The sequence below is a fragment of the Balaenoptera physalus genome, assembly GCF_965194825.1.
Source record: "Balaenoptera physalus genome assembly, chromosome: 6".
NCBI classification, from domain to species: Eukaryota; Metazoa; Chordata; class Mammalia; order Artiodactyla; family Balaenopteridae; genus Balaenoptera; species Balaenoptera physalus.
This window is the reverse complement of record NC_138885.1, coordinates 48,337,214-48,357,261: the sequence shown is the minus strand read 5'-3', so window position 1 is coordinate 48,357,261 and position 20,048 is coordinate 48,337,214.

Here is a 20,048-nt window from a genome sequence, read left to right as displayed (position 1 = left end):
ATATGTGATCCCAGACTACTTGGAACCAGAAGGTTGATGACTGACATTCCCTAACCATCACCCTGTTACCTCACCACCAATCAGAAGAAGGTCCACCAGCTGATCATGCATCCTACAACCCTCTTCCCTAATACTGTCTTTAAAAACCCTCACCTGTAAGCCATTGGGGAGTTCGGGTCTTTTGAGCATGAGCTGCCTGTTCTCCTTGCTTGGCGCCCTGCAAATAAACTCTTACTTTGCTGCGGATACTCACTGTCAGAGTTTGGCTTTCTGCACTGTGGGCACAGAAGCCCTTGCTTGGTAACACCTTTGTGTTCAATGGAGGGGGAGTGGGGATTGCACAGGAGTAAAGAATAAGCATTCTCAAGTTTGAGAAAAGAAAAATCTAACATGTTTTAATTTATCAGATTTATTTATTTTCTATAAACTTAACATTTTCCAATGTAAGAGCAGAAACTACATATATATGTAGTTTATATATATATACACACACACATATATATCTAATATGTATGTATATACTGTATTCAGTTTAAGTTAGAAAATCCAAAGGAAAGAGTTACACATGTCTAGAAAACTGATTATAGTAGAGAAGGTTGGAGAAAGTGGCTTTTCTCCTGCTGCTGCTGTCAGGAATGTGTTTAGCCCCTTTATTCCCCCTCTCAAAGCTTAATCACATTGCATGTTAGAGACTGCTCTCTGGTATTTCATTACTATAAGTGTTGAGATGACATTAACTGTACTATTTTGCCACTTCCTGGGACAAGATCAAGATTGAAGGGCCCCTGTTCCTGAATATGCAATTTTAAGTGCTAGTTCTTTACTTTTGAGTGATCCCAGACCCCTTTGAGAAGCTGATAAACATTATGGACCCACTCATGAGAAAAATGCACAAGCACAAATATGCCCAAAATTTGGGAAACAATTTCAGGGGTTTTCTGAAGCTCAAGCATGGATCCCAGGCTAAAAACCCTTATGTAAAACGTTAAACCCCCACCACGACACAGATTTCTAATTGCAGTTCATCTTTCAATACCAGCTTAAGTATCACTCCTACAGGAAGTCATCCCTTAATACTGTAGCCCATGCTGATTACTCCTTTCTCCAAACTTCTACTGCATTGTTAGTATCCACCAACTTAGTCTTTTATTGATTTCTATTTTCTTCCTCCTTAATTTTGTTGCCAAAATCTTGGCTCCCTGTACACCGAGGCCGAAATGAGATATGGAAACAGTTTTGGAGGAGAAAGAAAGGGTGGCTTTATTCTTTGCCAGGCAAAGAGTGGAACACAGCAGGCTAGCACCTCAAGAACTGTGCCCCCCTCCCTGGGGAATAGGAAGAGGTCTTATAGTCAGGGCTCCTGGTCAGGGGTATGCAATAAGGCTCAAGGCAGTAACAGTCCTGCACTCTTGTTTCTTCTGCAGAGTTTCAAAAGGGTGGGGCTGCTGACAAGATTAGGGTGTGTGCAGGGTCTCAGGTGGTCAGTCTCCTAACCTTGATGGTCCCTTTAATCTTGCCTCAGTTGGTTTCCTGGCTGCTCCTCCCTTGATTTGCAACTATTCAAATCTGCCCTTTGGAACTCAGGGAAGGTCATGGAGGCTGGAGTCTTGCCTACAAGAAATGGGGGACAAAAAGGCCTCTGTGCCTGGGAGTCCCATAGGGCCCCACTCAGTTTCAATTTCTTCTTGCCAATTGGATCATAAAGTCATTGAGGAAAAGCATCTTGTCTTAATTACAGCAACTTGCCAAGACCTCAGCATACACTAGGTGCTTAACAAATGTTTATTGCATTATGACTCGCTTCCTTGACTAAGACACACCATAATTCTTCTATCATTTAGGAAATAAAGGGGCTGTAATATTGTGATATAATAAGAAATGTATATTTGGTTATCCAGGCTCCTGGCCAGAGCTCCTACAACGCATGTAATTTCCTAAGTGATAAGAGTTAAAGGAGCACCTTTTGTTATAATACCTGGGTTTTGTCCCCAGTTCCTGAAATAGCTCCAGAGTGTTAAAGGTGAAAGGAGGGTCTTTCATTATTTATAACAAGCCCCCTTTCAACCACATCAGAGTTTATGTTAATGAAGTGATTAAAAAAGCCCCTAAGAATGGGGGGTGCTGGGGCTTCCCTGGTGTCGCAGTGGTTAAGAATCTTCCTGCCAATTCAGGGGACAAGAGTTCAAGCCTTGGTCCAGGAAGATCCCACATGCTGCGGAGAAACTAAGCCCATGCACCACAACTATTGAGCCTCGAGCCACAACTACTGAGCCCGCATGCCACAACTACTGAAGTCCCCGCACCTAGAGCCCATGCTCCACAACAAGAGAAGCCACCACAATGAGAAGCCTGTGCACTGCAATGAAGAGTAGCCCCTCTCACTACAACTAGAGAAAGCCCAGGCACAGCAACGAAGACCCAACACAGCCAAAAAATTAATTAATTAATTAATTAATTAAAAAGGAGGTGACCGTTAAAATTTTTTTTTAAATAAAAAATAAAAGAGACAACACGCCCAAAGTGGAGTCACTTGTGCTAAGCCCATGTCACCAAACCAAGACGTAATACCTAACCTAACTGCAGATTCAACCTCCCTCAGGAATGTAATCTTAACCAGCCTGGTCAGCACTTATGAGGCAATCCACCTCATAGACTTCTTTCATCCCCTAAAGGAAGATGACCTTGTCTGAAACAGTCCACTCTTTCTTCTTCCTCTTCTGCGTATAAAAGCCTTCCATTTGGTGTGGGTCCTCAGAACGTCTTTCTTTTTACTACATAGGATGCTGCCTGATTCTTGAATCATTGAATAAAGCCAATTAGATCTTCAAATTTACTCAGTTGAATTTTTTAACAGATTTAGTGGCAGTGGTGGGATCAAAGGAGACTTATGCCAGCTTTGGGAAAATGCAAAACACAGTCATGGTAGCCATGAACCCTTTTGAGTTCTCTGTTTTTCTTGCTGTTTCTGAGGTCTGGCTGTTAAGTTCCTCTCAGTTCTGAGCTTAGCTCTCTGTGTCTAGCTCCCAATCTAATTGGCTTTTCACAGTTCCCCATTTCTTGAAAACCCAAGTCCTTGGTTCTGTCCGAGATTCCAAAGTGGGAACTACTGGAGGCAGCTGTAGTTCCCTATTTGTTTGGAATTAGCCCACAGTCCCCATTCTTTGGGGTGTGCTGGTTCAGTTCTTTTCTCAATCCCCAGATTCCACTTTGGAAACTATTGGTGATAACTGGCCAGAGTCAGACTGGGTCTGATTTTAAAACTGGGCTGGGTCCAACTTAAAAACTGGACTGGGACCAGAACTAAACTGTGGTCAGACTGGGTTTGACTTGAGCTGGAGTGGGTCCAGTAAAGGCTATTGCTAATGGGAACATCAGAAGCCAAATAAAAAGGTGCAAAATTGGTGGGCATGGGTTGAGCATTTAAAAGCTGTTAGAGTGCTTGCCACGTAACTCTAAGACACCCCCATGTTAGGGTAAGTTGATTACAGAATGGGTTAAATTGACACTAGGTCACCTGTCAACCTCAAGAAAATTTCTGTGCAACAAGATACACTGTGAAACCATGCACAATTCCCAAACCATTGGCACATCCCTTTTAGGTATTAGTTTGGCTCCAAGAGGCCCAAAGCTTAGCTAAAAGAGATAGAATCCTCAAACAGGATAGGATAGAATCCTTCCAGCATACTTGCTTATTTTATGTTTAAGAACTAGAGTCCTAGAAGCCATAAATATCTATAAAATAGCACAGTCTTACAGCCTAGAATTAAAACAGCCTAGAATTAGGCAAGATCATTAATTTGTGTGCTGAGAACGTAGCTTGGTAACTGTTAGTTTGGGGGCCCCCAAAAATAGTAAGGCAGAAATGGGGGTTGCATCCCATTTGTGGTTAGAATGGCAGGACAGAAACATCGGTTAAACTCCATTTGCAGTTGAGGGTCCTATCAAACTGTTGCCACTCCATCAAGGAAATAACCATGGCTATTCTGAGGAATGATTCAATTAGATAAGATTATTTAAGAAATGGACTTGAAAGTAAAGTTTCTCAAATTAAGCAAGCAGAATGGGATACCTATTTTAATTGGTATGCAGAAAACTCCAAAAGTTTTCAGAATTCCAAAATAGCTTCATTAAAAGATTCAATGCAGGAGGAATTTCAAGATGGCATAGGAGTAAGATGCAGAATTCACCTCCCTCCCCACAAATACATCAAAAATATATCTACATGTAGAACAACTTCTACAGAACATCTAACGAATGCTGGCAGAAGACCTCAGACTTCACAAAAGGCAAGAAAATCCCCAAGTACCTGGCTGTGTGGCTGACAGGGTCTTGGTGCTCTGGCCAGTGTCAGGCCTGGCCTCCGAGGTAGGAGAGCCGGGTTCAGAGCACTGGTCCACCAGAGACCTCCTGACCCTACATAATATCAATCGGCGAGAGCTGTCCCAGAAATCTCCATCTCAATGCTAAGACCCAGCTCCACTCAATGACCAGCAAGCTCCACTGTTGGACACCCCATGCCAAACAACTAGCAAGACAGGAACACAACCCCACCCATTAGCAGAGAGGCTGCCTAAAATCATAATAAGTTCACAGACACCCCAAAACACACCACCGGACATGGTCCTGCCCACCGGAAAGACAAGATTCAGACTCATCCACCAGAACACAGGCATAAGTCCCCTCCACCAGGAAGCCTTCACAACCCACTGAACCAACCCTAGCCACTGGGGGCAGACACCAAAAACAATGGGAACTACAAACCTGCAGCCTGTGGAAAGGAGCCCCAAACACAGTAAGTTAAGCAAAATGAGAAGACAGAGAAATACACAGCAGATGAAGGAACAAGGTAAAAATCCACCAGACCAAACAAATGAAGAGGAAATAGGCAGTCTACCTGAAAAAGAATTCAGAGTAATGAGAGGAAAGATGATCCAAAATCTTGGAAATAGAATGGAGAAAATACAAGAAACGTTTAACAAGGACCTAGAAGAACTAAAGAGCAAACAAACAGTGATGAACAACACAAAAAAAGAAATTAAAAATTCTCTAGAAGGAATCAATAGCAGAAGAATGGAGGCAGAAGAGCAGATAAGTGACCTGGAAGATAAAACGGGGGAAATAACTACCGCAGAGCAGAATAAAGAAAAAAGAATGAAGAGAATTGAGGGCAGTCTCAGAGACCTCTGGAACAACATTAAATGCACCAACATTCGAATTATAGGGGTCCCAGAAGAAGAAGAGAAAAAGAAACGGACTGAGAAAATATTTGAAGAGATTACTTCAAAACTTCCCTAACATGGGAAAGGAAATAGTCAATCAAGTCCAGGAAGCTCAGAGAGTCCCATACAGGATAAATCCAAGGAGAGACATGCCAAGACACATATTAATCGAATTACGAAAAACTAAATACAAAGAAAAAATATTAAAAACTGCAAGGGAAAAGCAACAAATAACATACAAGGGAATCGCCATAAGGTTAACAGCTGATGTTTCAGCAGAAACTCTGCAAGCCAGAGGGGAGTGGCAGGACATATTTAAAGTGAGGAAAGGGAAAAACGAACAACCAAGATTACCCAACAAGGATCTCATTCAGATTTAATGGAGAAATTAAAAACCTTACAGTCAAGCAAAAGTTAAGAGAATTCAGCACCAGCAAACCAGTTTTACAACAAATGCTAAAGGAACTTCTCTAGGCAGGAAACACAAGAGAAAAAAAGACCTACAAAAACAAACTGAAAACAGTTAAGAAAATGGTAATAAGAACATACATATCGATAATTACCTTAAATGGAAATGGATTAAATGCTCCAACCAAAAGACATAGACTGGCTGAATGGATACAAAAACAAGAGCCATATATATGCTCTCTACAAGAGGCCCACTTCAGACCTACGGACACATACAGACTGAAAGTGAGGGGATAAAAAAAGATATTCCATGGAAATGGGAATCAAAAGAAAGCTGGAGTGGCAATTCTCATATCAAACAAAATAGTCTTTAAAATAAAGACTATTACAAGAGACAAAGAAGGACACAACATAATGATCAACGGATCAATCCAAGGGAAGATAACAGTTGTAAATATTTCTGCATCCAACATAGGAGCGACTCAATACATAAGGCAAATGCTTACAGCCATAAAGGGGAAATCGACAGTAACACAATCATAGTAGGGGACTTTAACACCCCACTTTCACCAATGGACATATCATCCAAAATGAAAATAAATAAGGAAACACAAGTTTTACATGACATATTAAGCAAAATGGACTTAATTGATATTTATAGGACATTCTATCCAAAAACAACCGAATACACTTTCTTCTCAAGTCCTCGTGGAACATTCTCAAGAATAGATCATATCTTGGGTCACAAATCAAGCCTTGGTAAATTTAAGAAAATTGAAATCGTATCAAGTACCTTTTCCGACCACAATGCTATGAGACTAAATATCAATTCCAGGAAAAAAACAGTAAAAGAACACAAACACCTGGAAACTAAACAATATGCTACTAAATAACCAAGAGATCTCTGAGGAAATCAAAAAATACCTAGAAACAAATCACAATGAAAACAAGATAATCCAAAAGCTATGGGATGCAGCTAAAGCAGTTCTAAGAGGGAAGTTTATACCAATACAATCCTACCTCAAGAAACAAGAAACATCTCAAGTAAACAAGCTAACCTTAAACCTAAAGCAATTAGAGAAAGAAGAACAAAAATATCCCAAAGTTAGCAGAAGGAAAGAAATCATAAAGATCAGATTAGAAATAAATGGGAAAGAAATGAAGGAAACGATAGCCAAGATCAATAAAACTAAAAGCTGGTTCTTTGAGAAGATAAACACAATGGATAAACCATTAGCCAGACTCATCAAGAAAAAAAGGGAGAAGACTCAAATCAACAGAATTGGAAATGAAAAAGGAGAAGTAACAACTGACACTGCAGAAATACAAAGGATCATGAGAGATTACTACAAGCAACTATATGCCAATAAAATGGACAACATATTAAGAAGAAATGGACAAATTCTTAGAAAAGCAAAACCTTCTGAGACTGAACCAGGAAGAAATACAAAATATATACAGACCAATCACAAGCACTGAAATTGAGACTGATTAAAAATCTTCCAACAAACAGACGCCCAGGACCAGATGCCTTCACAGGTGAATTCTATCAAACATTTAGAGCAGAGCTAACACCTATCCTTCTCAAACTCTTCCAAAATATAGCAGAGGGAGGAACACTCCCAAACTCATTCAGCAAGGCCACCATCACCCTGATACCAAAACCAGACAGAGATGTCACAAAAAAAGAAAACTACAGGCCAATATCACTGATGAACATAGATGCAAAAATCCTCAACAAAATACTAGCAAATAGAATCCAACAACACATTAAAAGGATCATACACCATGATCAAGTGGGATTTATCCCAGGGATGGAAGGATTCTTCAATATACGCAAATCAATCAATGTGATACACCATGTTAACAAATTGAAGTATAAAAACCATATGATCATCTCAATAGATGCAGAAAAAGCTTTTGACAAAATTCAACACCCATTTATGATAAAAACTCTCCAGAAAGTGGGCAAAGAGGGAACCTACCTCAACATAATAAAGGCCATATACGACAAACCCACAGCAAACATCATTCTCAATGGTGAAAAACTGAAAGCATTTCCTCTAAGATCAGGAACGAGACAAGGATGTCCACTCTCACCACTATTATTCAACATAGTTTTGGAAGTCCTAGCCATGGCAATCAGAGAAGAAAAAGAAATAAGAGGAATACAAATTGGAAAAGCAGAAGTAAAACTGTCACTGTTTGCAGATGACATGATACTATAAATAGAGAATCCTAAAAATGCCACCAGAAAACTACTAGAGCTAATCAATGAATTTGGTAAAGTAGCAGGATACAAAATTAATGCACAGAAATCTCTTGCATTCCTATACACTAATGATGAAAAATCTGAAAGAGAAATTATGGAAACACTCCCATTTACCACTGCAACAAAAAGAATAAAATACCTAGGAATAAACCTACCTAAGGAGACAAAAGACCTGTATGAAGAAAACTATAAGACACTGATGAAAGAAATTAAAGATGATACCAACAGATGGAGAGATATACCATGTTCTTGGATTGGAAGAATCAATATTGTGAAAATGACTATACTACCCAAAGCAATCTACAGAGTCAATGCAATCCCTATCAAATTACCAATGGCATTTTTTGCAGAACTAGAACAAAACATCTAAAAATTTGTATGGAGACACAAAAGACCCCGAATAGCCAAAGCAGTCTTGAGGGAAAAAAAAGGAGCTGGAGGAATCAGACTCCCTGACTTCAGACTATACTACAAAGCTACAGTAATCAAGACAATATGGTACTGGCACAAAAACAGAAACATAGATCAATGGAACAGAATAGAAAGCCCAGAGATAAACCCACGCACCTATGGTCAACTAATCTATGACAAAGGAGGCAAGGATATGCAATGGAGAAAAGACAGTCTCTTCAGTAAGTGGTGTTGGGAAAACTGGACAGCTCCATGTAAAAGAATGAAATTAGAATACTCCCTAACACCATACACAAAAATAAATTCAAAATGGATTCAAGACCTAAATGTAAGACCGGACACTATAAAACTCTTAGAGGAAAACATAGGCAGAACACTCTTTGACATAAATCGCAGCAGTATCTTTTTTGGATACACCTCCTAGAGTAATGAAAATAAAACAAAAAATAAACAAATGGGACCTAATTAAACTTAAAAGCTTCTGCACAGCAAAGAAAACCATAAAACGAAAAGACAGTCTACAGAATGGAAGAAAATATTTGTAGATGAAGGGGTCGACAGGGATTAATCTCCAAAATATACAAACAGCTCATGCAGCTCTATGTCAAAAAAACAAACAACCCAATCAAAAAATGGGCAGAAGATCTAGACATTTCTCCAGAGAAGACATACGGATGGCCAAAAAGCACATGAAAAGATGCTCAACATCACTAATTATCACAAAAATGCAAATCAAAACTACAATGAGATATCATCTCACACAGGTCAGAATGGCCATCATCAAAAAGTCCACAAACAATAAATGCTGGAGAGGGTGTAGAGAAAAGGGAACCCTCCTACACTGTTGGTGGGAATGTAAATTGGTGCAACCACTATGGAGAACAGTATGGAGGTTCCTTAAAAAACTAAAAATAGAGCTACCATATGATCTAGCAATCCCACTCCTGGCATGATATGAGGTGCATAATCCAAAAAGATACATGCACCTCAATGTTCACTGCAGTACTATTTACAGTAGCCAAGACATGGAAGCAACCCAATGTCCATTGACAGAGGAATGGATAAAGAAGATGTGGTACATATATACAATGGAATATTACTCATCATAAAAAAGAATGAAATAATGCCATTTGCAGCAACATTGATGGACCTATAGATTATCATACTAAGTGAAATAATTCAGACAGAGAAAGACAAATATCATATGATATCTCATGTGGAATTTAATCTTAAAAAATGCTACAAATGAACTTATTTACAAAACAGAAACAGGCTTGCAGATATCAAAAACAAACCTATGGTTACCAAAGGGGAAACATGGAGAGGAGGGATAAATCAGGAGATTGGGATGAACATACACACACTATTATATATAAGATAGGTAACCAGTAAGGACCTACTGTGTAGCACAGGGAACTCTACTCAGTATTCTGTGATAACCTATATGAGAAAAGAATCTAAAAAAGAATGAATATATGTATATGTATAACTGAATTACTTTGCTGTACACCTGAAACTAATGCAAGATTTTAAATCAACTATACTCCAATAAAATTAAAAAAAAAAAACTAATGGAAAAACTGGATTCAAGCAAAACAAGTATTATATGGGACTAAATGAACTGAAGAGGATGACTATATTTTTTATGACTTTTTGTTTGAAAAATTGCTAGTTCCTTAATGTTTTGTTTTTCCAGGTTTAAGGAAATCTTTTAAGCTATCTATGACATGCAGCAATTTGGTAAAGTATACCTTTGTAAACAAAGATGAAAGATTTACTTTTTCTCCCTACCTGATCCCTCCAGAATTTGGAAACTCTTAAATATTCTTTTCATGGCAATACATGAAAAGTTATTTGCATAAGTTATTAGTTATTTGCATAATTTAATAAGAATCTGTTCTCCTTAGGACACAATTAAAAACTTTGGCCATATTCCCAAGACTTTGACTGGAATGTCATATTTGAGAGAGATGTGCATAGACTCAGATATGACAGTTTTAAGAACTAAGGTTGACTTTACAGAGCCAATAAAACCCCTTGGAAAAACCAACCTGGTACCTTGCTTACAAGGTTGCAGGGAAGCAGTCTTAAAGTTTATATGGTTAATCACTGTTTTTGCTGCACTTTCATAAATAATCAGGCCAAGTATAATACAAATAAATTAGTTTTACTGTGATTATCCTTGGAAAATATAAATGGGGATAATTGTAGAAGAAAAATTATGTTTGCACCTTTGTAGATATTAAATTCGAATCCTATTTTGAAATTTTGTTATATACCTGTAAATTGGACTGGATCCCGAATTCTTTCAGTTTCCTCAAATATCTGGCTATGACTCTCCAAACTAACATTTCTGATTTTCTCCCACCTTTTTTCTTGGGATCACTAAGAACAAAGTCTGCCCTTGCAAGGGACTATACCAAGTCCTCCTTACTACCCAGATGGCAGCTAAACTTCAGGGACTTGAACCTTGGAAAAAGGATCCACCTGACATCTGGCCCTAAGCAAATGTTGGAGACCTCTAAATAAAATTGACTAGGAAGAGAAGTAGTCAACATCGAGGTAGACTGCTTCCTCCCAAGACACTGAATTAAGACTTCATACTGGGGCTACCCTAGTGGCGCAGTGGTTAAGAATCCACCTGCCAGGCTTCCCTGGTGGTGCAGTGGTTAAGGATCTGCCTGCCAATGCAGGGGACACAGGTTCGAGCCCTGGTCCAGGAAGATCCCACATGCTGTGGAGCAGCTAAGCCCGTGCACCATAACTGCTGAGCCTGTGCTCTAGAGCCCGCGAACCACAACTACTAAGCCCGTGTGCCACAACTACTGAAGCCCACGTGCCTAGAGCCCATGCTCCGCAGCAAGAGAAGCCACTGTAATGAGAAGCTCGCGCACCGCAACGAAGAGTAGCCCCCGCTCGCCAAAACTGGAGAAAGCCCGCGTGCAGCAATGAAGACTCAACGCAGCCAAAAATTAATTAATTAATTAAAAAAAAAAAAAGAAAGAATCTGCCTGCTAATGCAGGGAACATGGGTTTGAGCCCTGGTCTGGGAAGATCCCACGTGCCATGGAGCAACTAAGCCTGTGTGCCACAACTACTGAGCCTGCACTCTAGAGCCCACGAGCCACAATTACTGAAGCCCGCGTGATAGAGCCCGTGCTCTGCAACAAGAGAAGCCACTGCAGTGAGAAGCCCGTGCACCACAATGAAGAGTAGCCCCTGCTCGCTGCAACTAGAGAAAGCCCGCATGCAGCAGTGAAGACCCAATGCAGCCAAAAATAAATAAATAAAATAAATAAATTTATTTAAAAAAAAAAGACTTCATACTGTAACTAAACATGAAATCCTGTCTTCTTCTATTTCTTTCCTTTACTCTGGCATTGGCCTGGAAAGATAATGCCATCTCCCAGGCCATTGCCAAGGGGGGTAATCTTTCAGACTGCTGGATTTGTCGTCAAAAATTCTGATCTGTCCAAGATGGTAGAGACCCCCTTGTCCATTTCCCTGTCTTTGATTAACAGTCCCAAATTTGAGGAACTTTATATCCAGGCTGTGTGCAAAGAAAGGGACACAGGCAAAAGTAACCAGAATAAAACTGCCTGTTTGGCCTACAAATCCTTAAAATTTTACTGGCCTCCATGACTGTCAGCTTTCTAGTCCTGAGCCACAGATTCAAACGGGAATTACCTGGAGGCATTCATCACCTGGGATCGCTTCCTTTGGCAGGACCCTACTTCCCTAATTAGGAGTAAATGTAAATGAGGCCATCATCAGGAGCCACTTCCTAACTCTTGAGAGTATTGTGGAATTTGATGTAAAAGCAATAGGTGCCCAACAAAAATCCTTAGATTCTCTGGCCAAAGTTGTTCTTGATAATAGGATAGCCCTTGATTATCTTTTAGCTGAGCAAGGTGTCTGTACTGTGGCCAACAACATTCTGCTGCACCTGGATTAACTCTTCTGGGGAAATTGAAACTCAGTTACGTAAAATCATTGAGCAAGCTACTAGGCTTACAAAGGTGATTCCTTCAACAGGGTAATTCTTTGACTTTTTTGACTCAGATTTGTTTGGGTCTTGGGGACCATGGTTCCAAAGTGCACTCCAAACATTGGGAATTATCCCACTTATAATAATCATAATAGTCTCCCTGACACACTGTATTGTCTGAAAGTCTTTAAATGCATGCTTGCAGCCACAAACCACCAAGCAAATGATCTCCCTAAGACTGGAACGTCAGAAAAGGAACAAAGAGAATGACTGACTTAAAAATTGTGAACCTGAAGTTGTGGCCTGTGAATATCATAGAGATTAAGCAAAAAACATCATGACCTGTGAATACCACATGAAGGATCAACAAAACCTGCAAGAACGTCAGAGCAGTAGCACCTTAAATTTTGGTCACATCTCTCAGTTAATCTGAGAGTCTGGTCAAAAGGGGGGAATTGTTAAAAAAAGAGGCAACAGGCCCAAGATGGAGTCACTTGTGCTAAGTCCATGCCATCAAACCAAGACTTAATACCTAACCTATTAACAGTTTCAACCTCCACCAGGAAAGTAATCTTAACCAGTCAGTCTGGAATTTCCTGGTCAGCACTAGTGAGATAACCCATCTGATAGCTCCCTTTCATCCACCAAAGGAAGGTGACCTTGCCTGAAACAATCCATTCTTTTCCCCTTCTGCCTGTAAAAGTCTTCCATTTTGTAGAGCTCCTTGGGGTTCCTTTCTATTTGCCCAATTCATGAATCATTGGATAAAGGCAATTAGATCTTCAAATTTACTCAGTAAATTTTGTTTTTTAACAGTTCTTAGACTAGTGTTAATACTCTGTTTTATTATTGTGTAGTCTAATTTCTTGAATATATTTATAATATTTTACTGGCTACACAGTTTTTTTTGTTTGTTTTTTATCATTTAAAAAAGTGACTATTACTCACTTCCAATTTCTTGAACTTAACTCTGTTCACAAGCTATTTTAGATTAAAACTACGTATTGGGACACACTGAATGGTGCAGAAATTCAGGCACTATGATTTTATATTTCCTCATGTGATCATTTATCTCATATGGGATCTTGTGTTTAATTGCTTGACTCTGGGTACCAGCTAAGTCTAAAGATGGGAGTACACATCCAGATGTTAGCACATGGAGAAAAAGAAGAAAATCTTGCTTCTTTTAAAGCAGAATTGCCTCTCTCCTTTCTCCCCAACCCTCACCCACATACTATTTTTGAGTGTTAATACTTTGCTTCCTGGAGTACAGGATTTGCTTCTGGGAAGGGAATACTGGACTAAAACTTTAGGGACAGACTTGAGTAACAATGGATAATTCCTGAACCTGAATTGATTTCTCAGGGGCAAAAAGCTGGCTAGCCAGCATGCTTTGCTTTGCAAAGTGAAGTGTGGACAGAGCTGAAGGGCTCCAGAAAACAGATAAGGTTTTGGAGGCTGTGGAAGAGATTAGGTCATGAACGTAAGGATACTGTCAGCCAGAAAGAACCTTTGGGAATAGATTAAAAATGTATTATAGAGATTTTACTAAGTATCACTGTGGTATATGCAATCTAAACTCTCTTCTCTATTCCCCATTAAATCTTCAGTAAAAATCTACATTATTCTGGGGAGAAGGCCTATTTTTTATCATGTGACATCTTGCTAAAAAGAACAGCTAAATGGGTGTGGGCAGTAGATGTCCATGAGCCTTACCAAGGTTATGTACTAGTGATAAGTTACATTGGGAGGGGACAAGCAGAAGGAGTGATACTCTGCAGAATTTTCTGAAATACTGATACAGTGTGCATTGATGAGCACCTGTTGTCTTTTTGGAGCTTTTGATCAGGTTCTTGGTCATATTCATTTTGCCTAGTTGAAGAGATTTACAAGAGCTTAATCTCATTCTCCAATAACTCTACACTCTATTGAATAATCACAGTGCTTCTTCCTTTCAAAAAGCACTTTATAAATATTAATCCCCATATCATTCCCATAAATTCCACTTTTTAAATAAAAGGGAAAAGACAGTTGCTTCCCATTAATTATCATATCAGAAAATTTATTGGACATTTTCTGAAGAGCTTGACTATGTATGAGGGAAAAATAATTTTCCCTTTACCCTTCTGAGTTCTTAGCTGAAAACCCTGTAGTAAAAGATTAGCCAGAGAAAAACATAGAAGTTTATTAACATGTATTCATAGGAGATACTCAGGAAAAATGAGTTACGCCCCTAGGTGCCTTTAGAATTCAGGATTAAATACCATCTTAACAGGGAAAGCCGAGGAGGGATGTACAATTCTTAGGGGACAGTAAATGCTTTTTACAAAAGATAAAAAGATGAATGGGCCCTCAGAAGAATACATGGGAGGAATGATAGTTTGTGACAAAGTTTGTCTGGGTGTGGTGTCAATTTTTTGTCTCCTGTCCTGTGATAAATTAATCTTCCCTGGTTGATGAAACTCCTTCCTGGGGAGGGGATTTATGACAGTTAAGTTCCTTTTGGAGGATTTATCTTTAGACAGATAAGGGGAGTTAGAAAAAATCCTCTCCCTGTGTTTGTGGTTTTCCAAGTACCTATAGCTCAAAATAATCAAAATACCAAAGTGGCATATTTTGCGGGAGAATGTCCTGAACTCCTACCGTCATATTTTGGGGTGACATTCTGCTACCCTTCAACTACAAATACAACTTCTACCTCTTGGGATAGGGAGCCCCAAAGCTGAAAAGCCCCAAAGCTCCAAGCCTTCATTCATGGTAGTGGGCTCCACTTGGCATGTGGAATTGAATGAGTCATCAGTTCTAGTCCTGTTTAGGACACATGCCCAGTTATGTGATCCTGGGATGTTGCCTTACTTCTCTCATCTTAGGAGAGAAAAAAATCTCTTCTTCTACCAATCTTACCCCGTAAATTAGACTGGCCGAAATTAGATTAACAAGAGAAAAACAACAGAAGTTCATGAACATGTATGTTGAACATGTACAAGTGGGAGCACCCATTGATGAGTCACCCAAACTGGGAGTTAGAACTTGAATTTAAATACCAACAAAGGACAAGGGTTTGGGGTTTCAGGGTGGTGGTAGCAAGCTTGGGGAGGGTGACCAAGAAAAGTATGGTAAACAAGAATCATTTAGTAAGGTTTGTTGTGCAGATTTAAGTCTGGCCTTCTCCATTCATATGAGTTGGTAAAAGTCCTCCTCTTCCTGTATGGGTGAGAAAGAGACATTTCTACAAATGGAAATCTTGTTTATAAATCTTATGTATATTTCCTTTACAAAAGAAACACTGTGCCCTGTTTTAGAGCTTTTGCTGAGTCTACTGGTTCTCCACAGCCTTTAGCTCAAAATAATCCACATGCCAAAGAGGTATATTTTGGGTGGCGTATTCTGGTACCTCTCACTACCCCTCTTCTGTGACAGAGACCTTCCTTTGTATCCATTTTACTTAGGGAACTGGATGTAGAACAGTTCACTCAGAGAAATATTTTAATGAGATATTAAGGTACGTTCATGGGGAATTAGGAGATTCTTCTGCATAACAGGAGAGAGAAAAAGGGAAGTTCCCTGGAGAAAATTCAGGGAATTCCCTGGAGGAAGACAGAAGCCAGAGGGTTTGAATGTTCTTGCCAGAATGGAAAGCAGAAAAGAAGACTATGATGGTGAACCTCTACCAGTCTGGGTTTAAAGCTCAGCTTTACCCCCAATTAGCTGTGTGATTTTGGGCAAGCTACTTACTCATTCTGGGCTTCAGTTTCCTTATCTGTAAAATGGGAATATTAATAGTATTCATCTAATAGAGTCAAACATACAAAGTCCTTAATAAGTACTATATAAACCTCCCTTTACTGTAAACTTTCCTCTTCTTGAGGCCAGAATTTAGATAATGCCAGAGAGAACAAAGTTTTGAAGGCAAATTTTAAACTTATTAGCTGAGAGGATAGCGAGTAAACCTTATATGTCTCTATTGTGCAATTTTCAGTGGAGTCCATATAATTCACTGATGTTTTTGTGCACACTTACTTTATTATGTTTGTTTTAAAAAAGAACATTTATAGTATTGATGCTGAATGTATAGGCCCTTTTTATTTCATCTGAAAGTACCCACTTGTGGAAGATACCTTCTTTATTACAGATAAATATATAATAAAGTCCAAGAGATAACTTCTGGGACTGAGTTTCACGGGGTGTCTGTCATTGCTTTAAAAGTAAAAAAATCAATAAAATAAATATAAATTGCATTTTAAAAGTCATGATTGGATCTGAGAAAATCATTTGTATTAACCAAATTCATAGGAGGCCAATTTAAGTGTTGATAAAGGAAAGTACGTCTGTCAGAAAAGTCTGGGGCTTCCCTGGTGGCGCAGTGGTTGAGCATCTGCCTGCCAATGCAGGGGACACAGGTTCGAGCCCTGGTCTGGGAAGATCCCACATGCCGCGGAGCAACTAGGCCCGTGAGCCACAGTTACTGAGCCTGCGCGTCTGGAGCCTGTGCTCCGCAACAAGAGAGGCCGCGATAATGAGAAGCCCGCACACCGCGATGAAGAGTGGCCCCCACTTGCCTCAACTAGAGAAAGCCCTCGCACAGAAACGAAGACCCAACACAGCCATAAATCAATCAATCAATCAATCCAAAGTTTAAAAAAAAAAGAAAGAAAAGTCTGTCACGAGGCCCAGGATCACTCAGCAAAACACATTATAGATCGGAAACTAATGTACTGATTCAGAGTCCAGAATTAAACATAAGAGAACTGAATGAGCAAAAGTGGTATTTTCAGCAAAGTACAGCAGTCTGCTTAATGAATTGCTTTGTAGGCTCAAGGAATACTTCTTTCTCCAGAAACAGGACTGGTAATCAGATCACCCTTCTCCCAGAACCGTAGCAGAGACACAGAATGGACACATCTTTGATTCTTCAGGTTAGAGGAGAATAGGGTATGTTACTGAATGAATTGGGTCCCGCTGCTTGCCGCTTATGAAATCTATTATATACTCACAAATGGTAGAAAGGAAAGGTGCCTTTAATCAGAATGTTGGCAATCTGGAGAGATGGTGGACTCAGTGTCCCCCAAAAACCACCTCCAAAGATTCTGCTCGGCCATGAAAGTTTTTAAAGGGAAACAGAAGTAATCTCAGTTAATCACTGATACAGGGTCGGAATTGTCGCCATCCCCCACTGCAGGCAGGCTTGTGTGCAGGCTTGTCGACTCCTCATGATCTTCCTCTAGATCTTCTTGTTCACACAGTTTGGTCACACAGTATGTTTGCGAGATTACTGAAGGGGAAACTAGAGAAGAGATCCAGTCATTTGTTAATTATTCTCCTTTCTACTTCCTTGATCTACAGAAAGAACCGACAAGTTAGGCAAGGTGTTGTACAACATTGTAAAGTAATTATACTCCAATAAAGATGTGGAAAAAAAAAAGAAAGAAAAAAAAAAAGATTTGAAAGGTGTGCTTGGGCCGGAGATAAGTAGAACATGGGAGTGCCAGGTTTAAAAGGTGGTCCAGTGGTTAAGAATCCACCTGCCAATGCAGGGGACACGAGTTCGAGCCCTGGTCTGGGAAGATCCCACCTGCCATGGAGCAACTAAGCCCGTGTGCCACAATTACTGAAGCCCACGTGCCTAGAGCCCGTGCTCTGTAACAAGAGAAGCCACCGCAATAAGAAGCCCGGACACCACAACGAAGAATAGCCCTGCTCGCCGCAACTAGAGAAAGCCCGCACGCAGCAATGAAGACCCAACACAGCCAAAAATTAAAAAAAATAATAAAACTAAATTAATTATAAAAAAAAATTTTTTTAAGTTAGTTACAATATAGCTTTGCTAAAGGGACAAGAAAAGGGGCTTCTTGCTGAGGGCAGTTTCCTGTAAAGAGCTGCTTACAGGTAGTGGAAAAGAATTCACTGCAAACAGGTTAAAACCTATGTTTGAATCTTGACTGGACTACTTACTAGCTTTGTGAACGGGCAATTGAATAACCACCCTGCCCCCCTAGGTTTTTAATGCATCAAATGGAGAAGGTATAGCAGTCACTTTATAGGGACTGAATGAGACAATAAATGTAGTGCTTAGTACAGTGCAAGGTACATATGTTCAAAAAATGTTAGTTGCTATTGATTGTACTCCAACTATGACATATCCTTGTCCATAATAAAATTAATTGTATCATGGCCTTTATTGTATCATTTACACCTTACTCTCCATGGTAGAATTTTGAAGACTCCTTATTTCCTTAATAAGCATTGGACAACATAAGTGGTATTTTTTCAGTTCATCTTAGCCAGGTAACTTCAAAGAGATGAACAATCTCATCCATTTTCCTTTCTCTTTCTTATGAGCTTTATACTATTTTAAATTTTAATCACACTCATTATCAAGTCACTTTTTCAGAATGGCCTTCCCTTTTATCATTCTGAAGTCTTTTGGCTCCAGGAAGGCAAAGTCATGATTTTCTTATTGCCACTTATCTCCAGCACTTAGCATTGTGCCAGGCACATAGTATATATATTTTTCAAATGAAAAATATAGATGTATCATTCTTTCCTGGTTACATAAATAGCCATCTTCTCGTACAAGTCCCATATTGAATTTTTTATTTAGAAGTTATGTTTTTTTGGTTTTTGATTTTGGGTTTCTAGGAAGTCTACTTTGTGCTTTACTTGAAAACTTAAGAGTTCTAATCATTGCCTTGCTCAAGTTGTTCTCTATCTCATCTATCTATTTCTTTAGAGGCCTATTCAGATTGTTCCCTTTGTTTATCTCTTTTTATTATTAAGCCTGCTTAGATGTGCTGCAATTTTTCTTCATCTGCCCATTGGGACTTTGGGAACTTTGATGTGGCTGACACCTTAAGTGAGGATGATCACAAGAGGTGGAAGGTCCTGTGGGCTGGCACTGTATCCACAAGAAGGTTGTCAGTCCTCTTTCAAGGCATCAGAATGAAACTACTCTGCTGTTCTCTCTTCCACCTCAAGGTAGAGAGGATGATCCCACCCACCGTTCAGTTCCTCTTCCATTTCCTGGACCATGACCAGTTGACCCTCCCCTGGAAAGTCAAAGATCCTTAAGGCCAGCTCTCTCCAGGATACCAACATGGAGCATGCTGTGCTGATCTCAAGGCTCTCATTGGACCCAGAGGGAAGAAAGCCCTGTAACAATCTTTAGTGGGCACCTTCTGGACCCCAATAGCTGCTAGGCTCAGGGTAATTGGAGAAGACAGAGTTAGAGGTCAACTCCAATTTCACAGAGTGACATTTTTTGATCTCTTAACCAAATTCTGAATATTAACCATATTTTACAGCTTTTTATGACTGCAAACCTCTCCAAAATTAATTATTCTCACTTATTTGGTTATCTTGAGAACAAGGGAAAAGAAAACTGTATAAGCTGGAAAAAGAGCATAAGAGAGAAACCTTGCAAATTGCCTTTTTATTTTCTCTCACTAGACACAAATTATTGCATCCTGGACAGCTGGCTGTCGATGCTCTTGAGGACAGGGGCTTCTCTTCAGAGTCTAAGTTAGTATTTAGCACATGTATGATGCAATTGGTCATATTTATGCAGTTGACCAGTAGTTTTCAAAATTCGTTTTTAGCCTAAAAGGCTTTTGTTCAAACAAAACTTAGTGGGAAATCTCAGTTAGTAAAAGAGAAGAACTACTCTGGCTGAAATGAGCATAAAGTACCCAGACCACTCCTGTTTGGGTGTCTCTGGGCACTGAGAGGGCTTCCCAGAAACCCTTTTATTCTG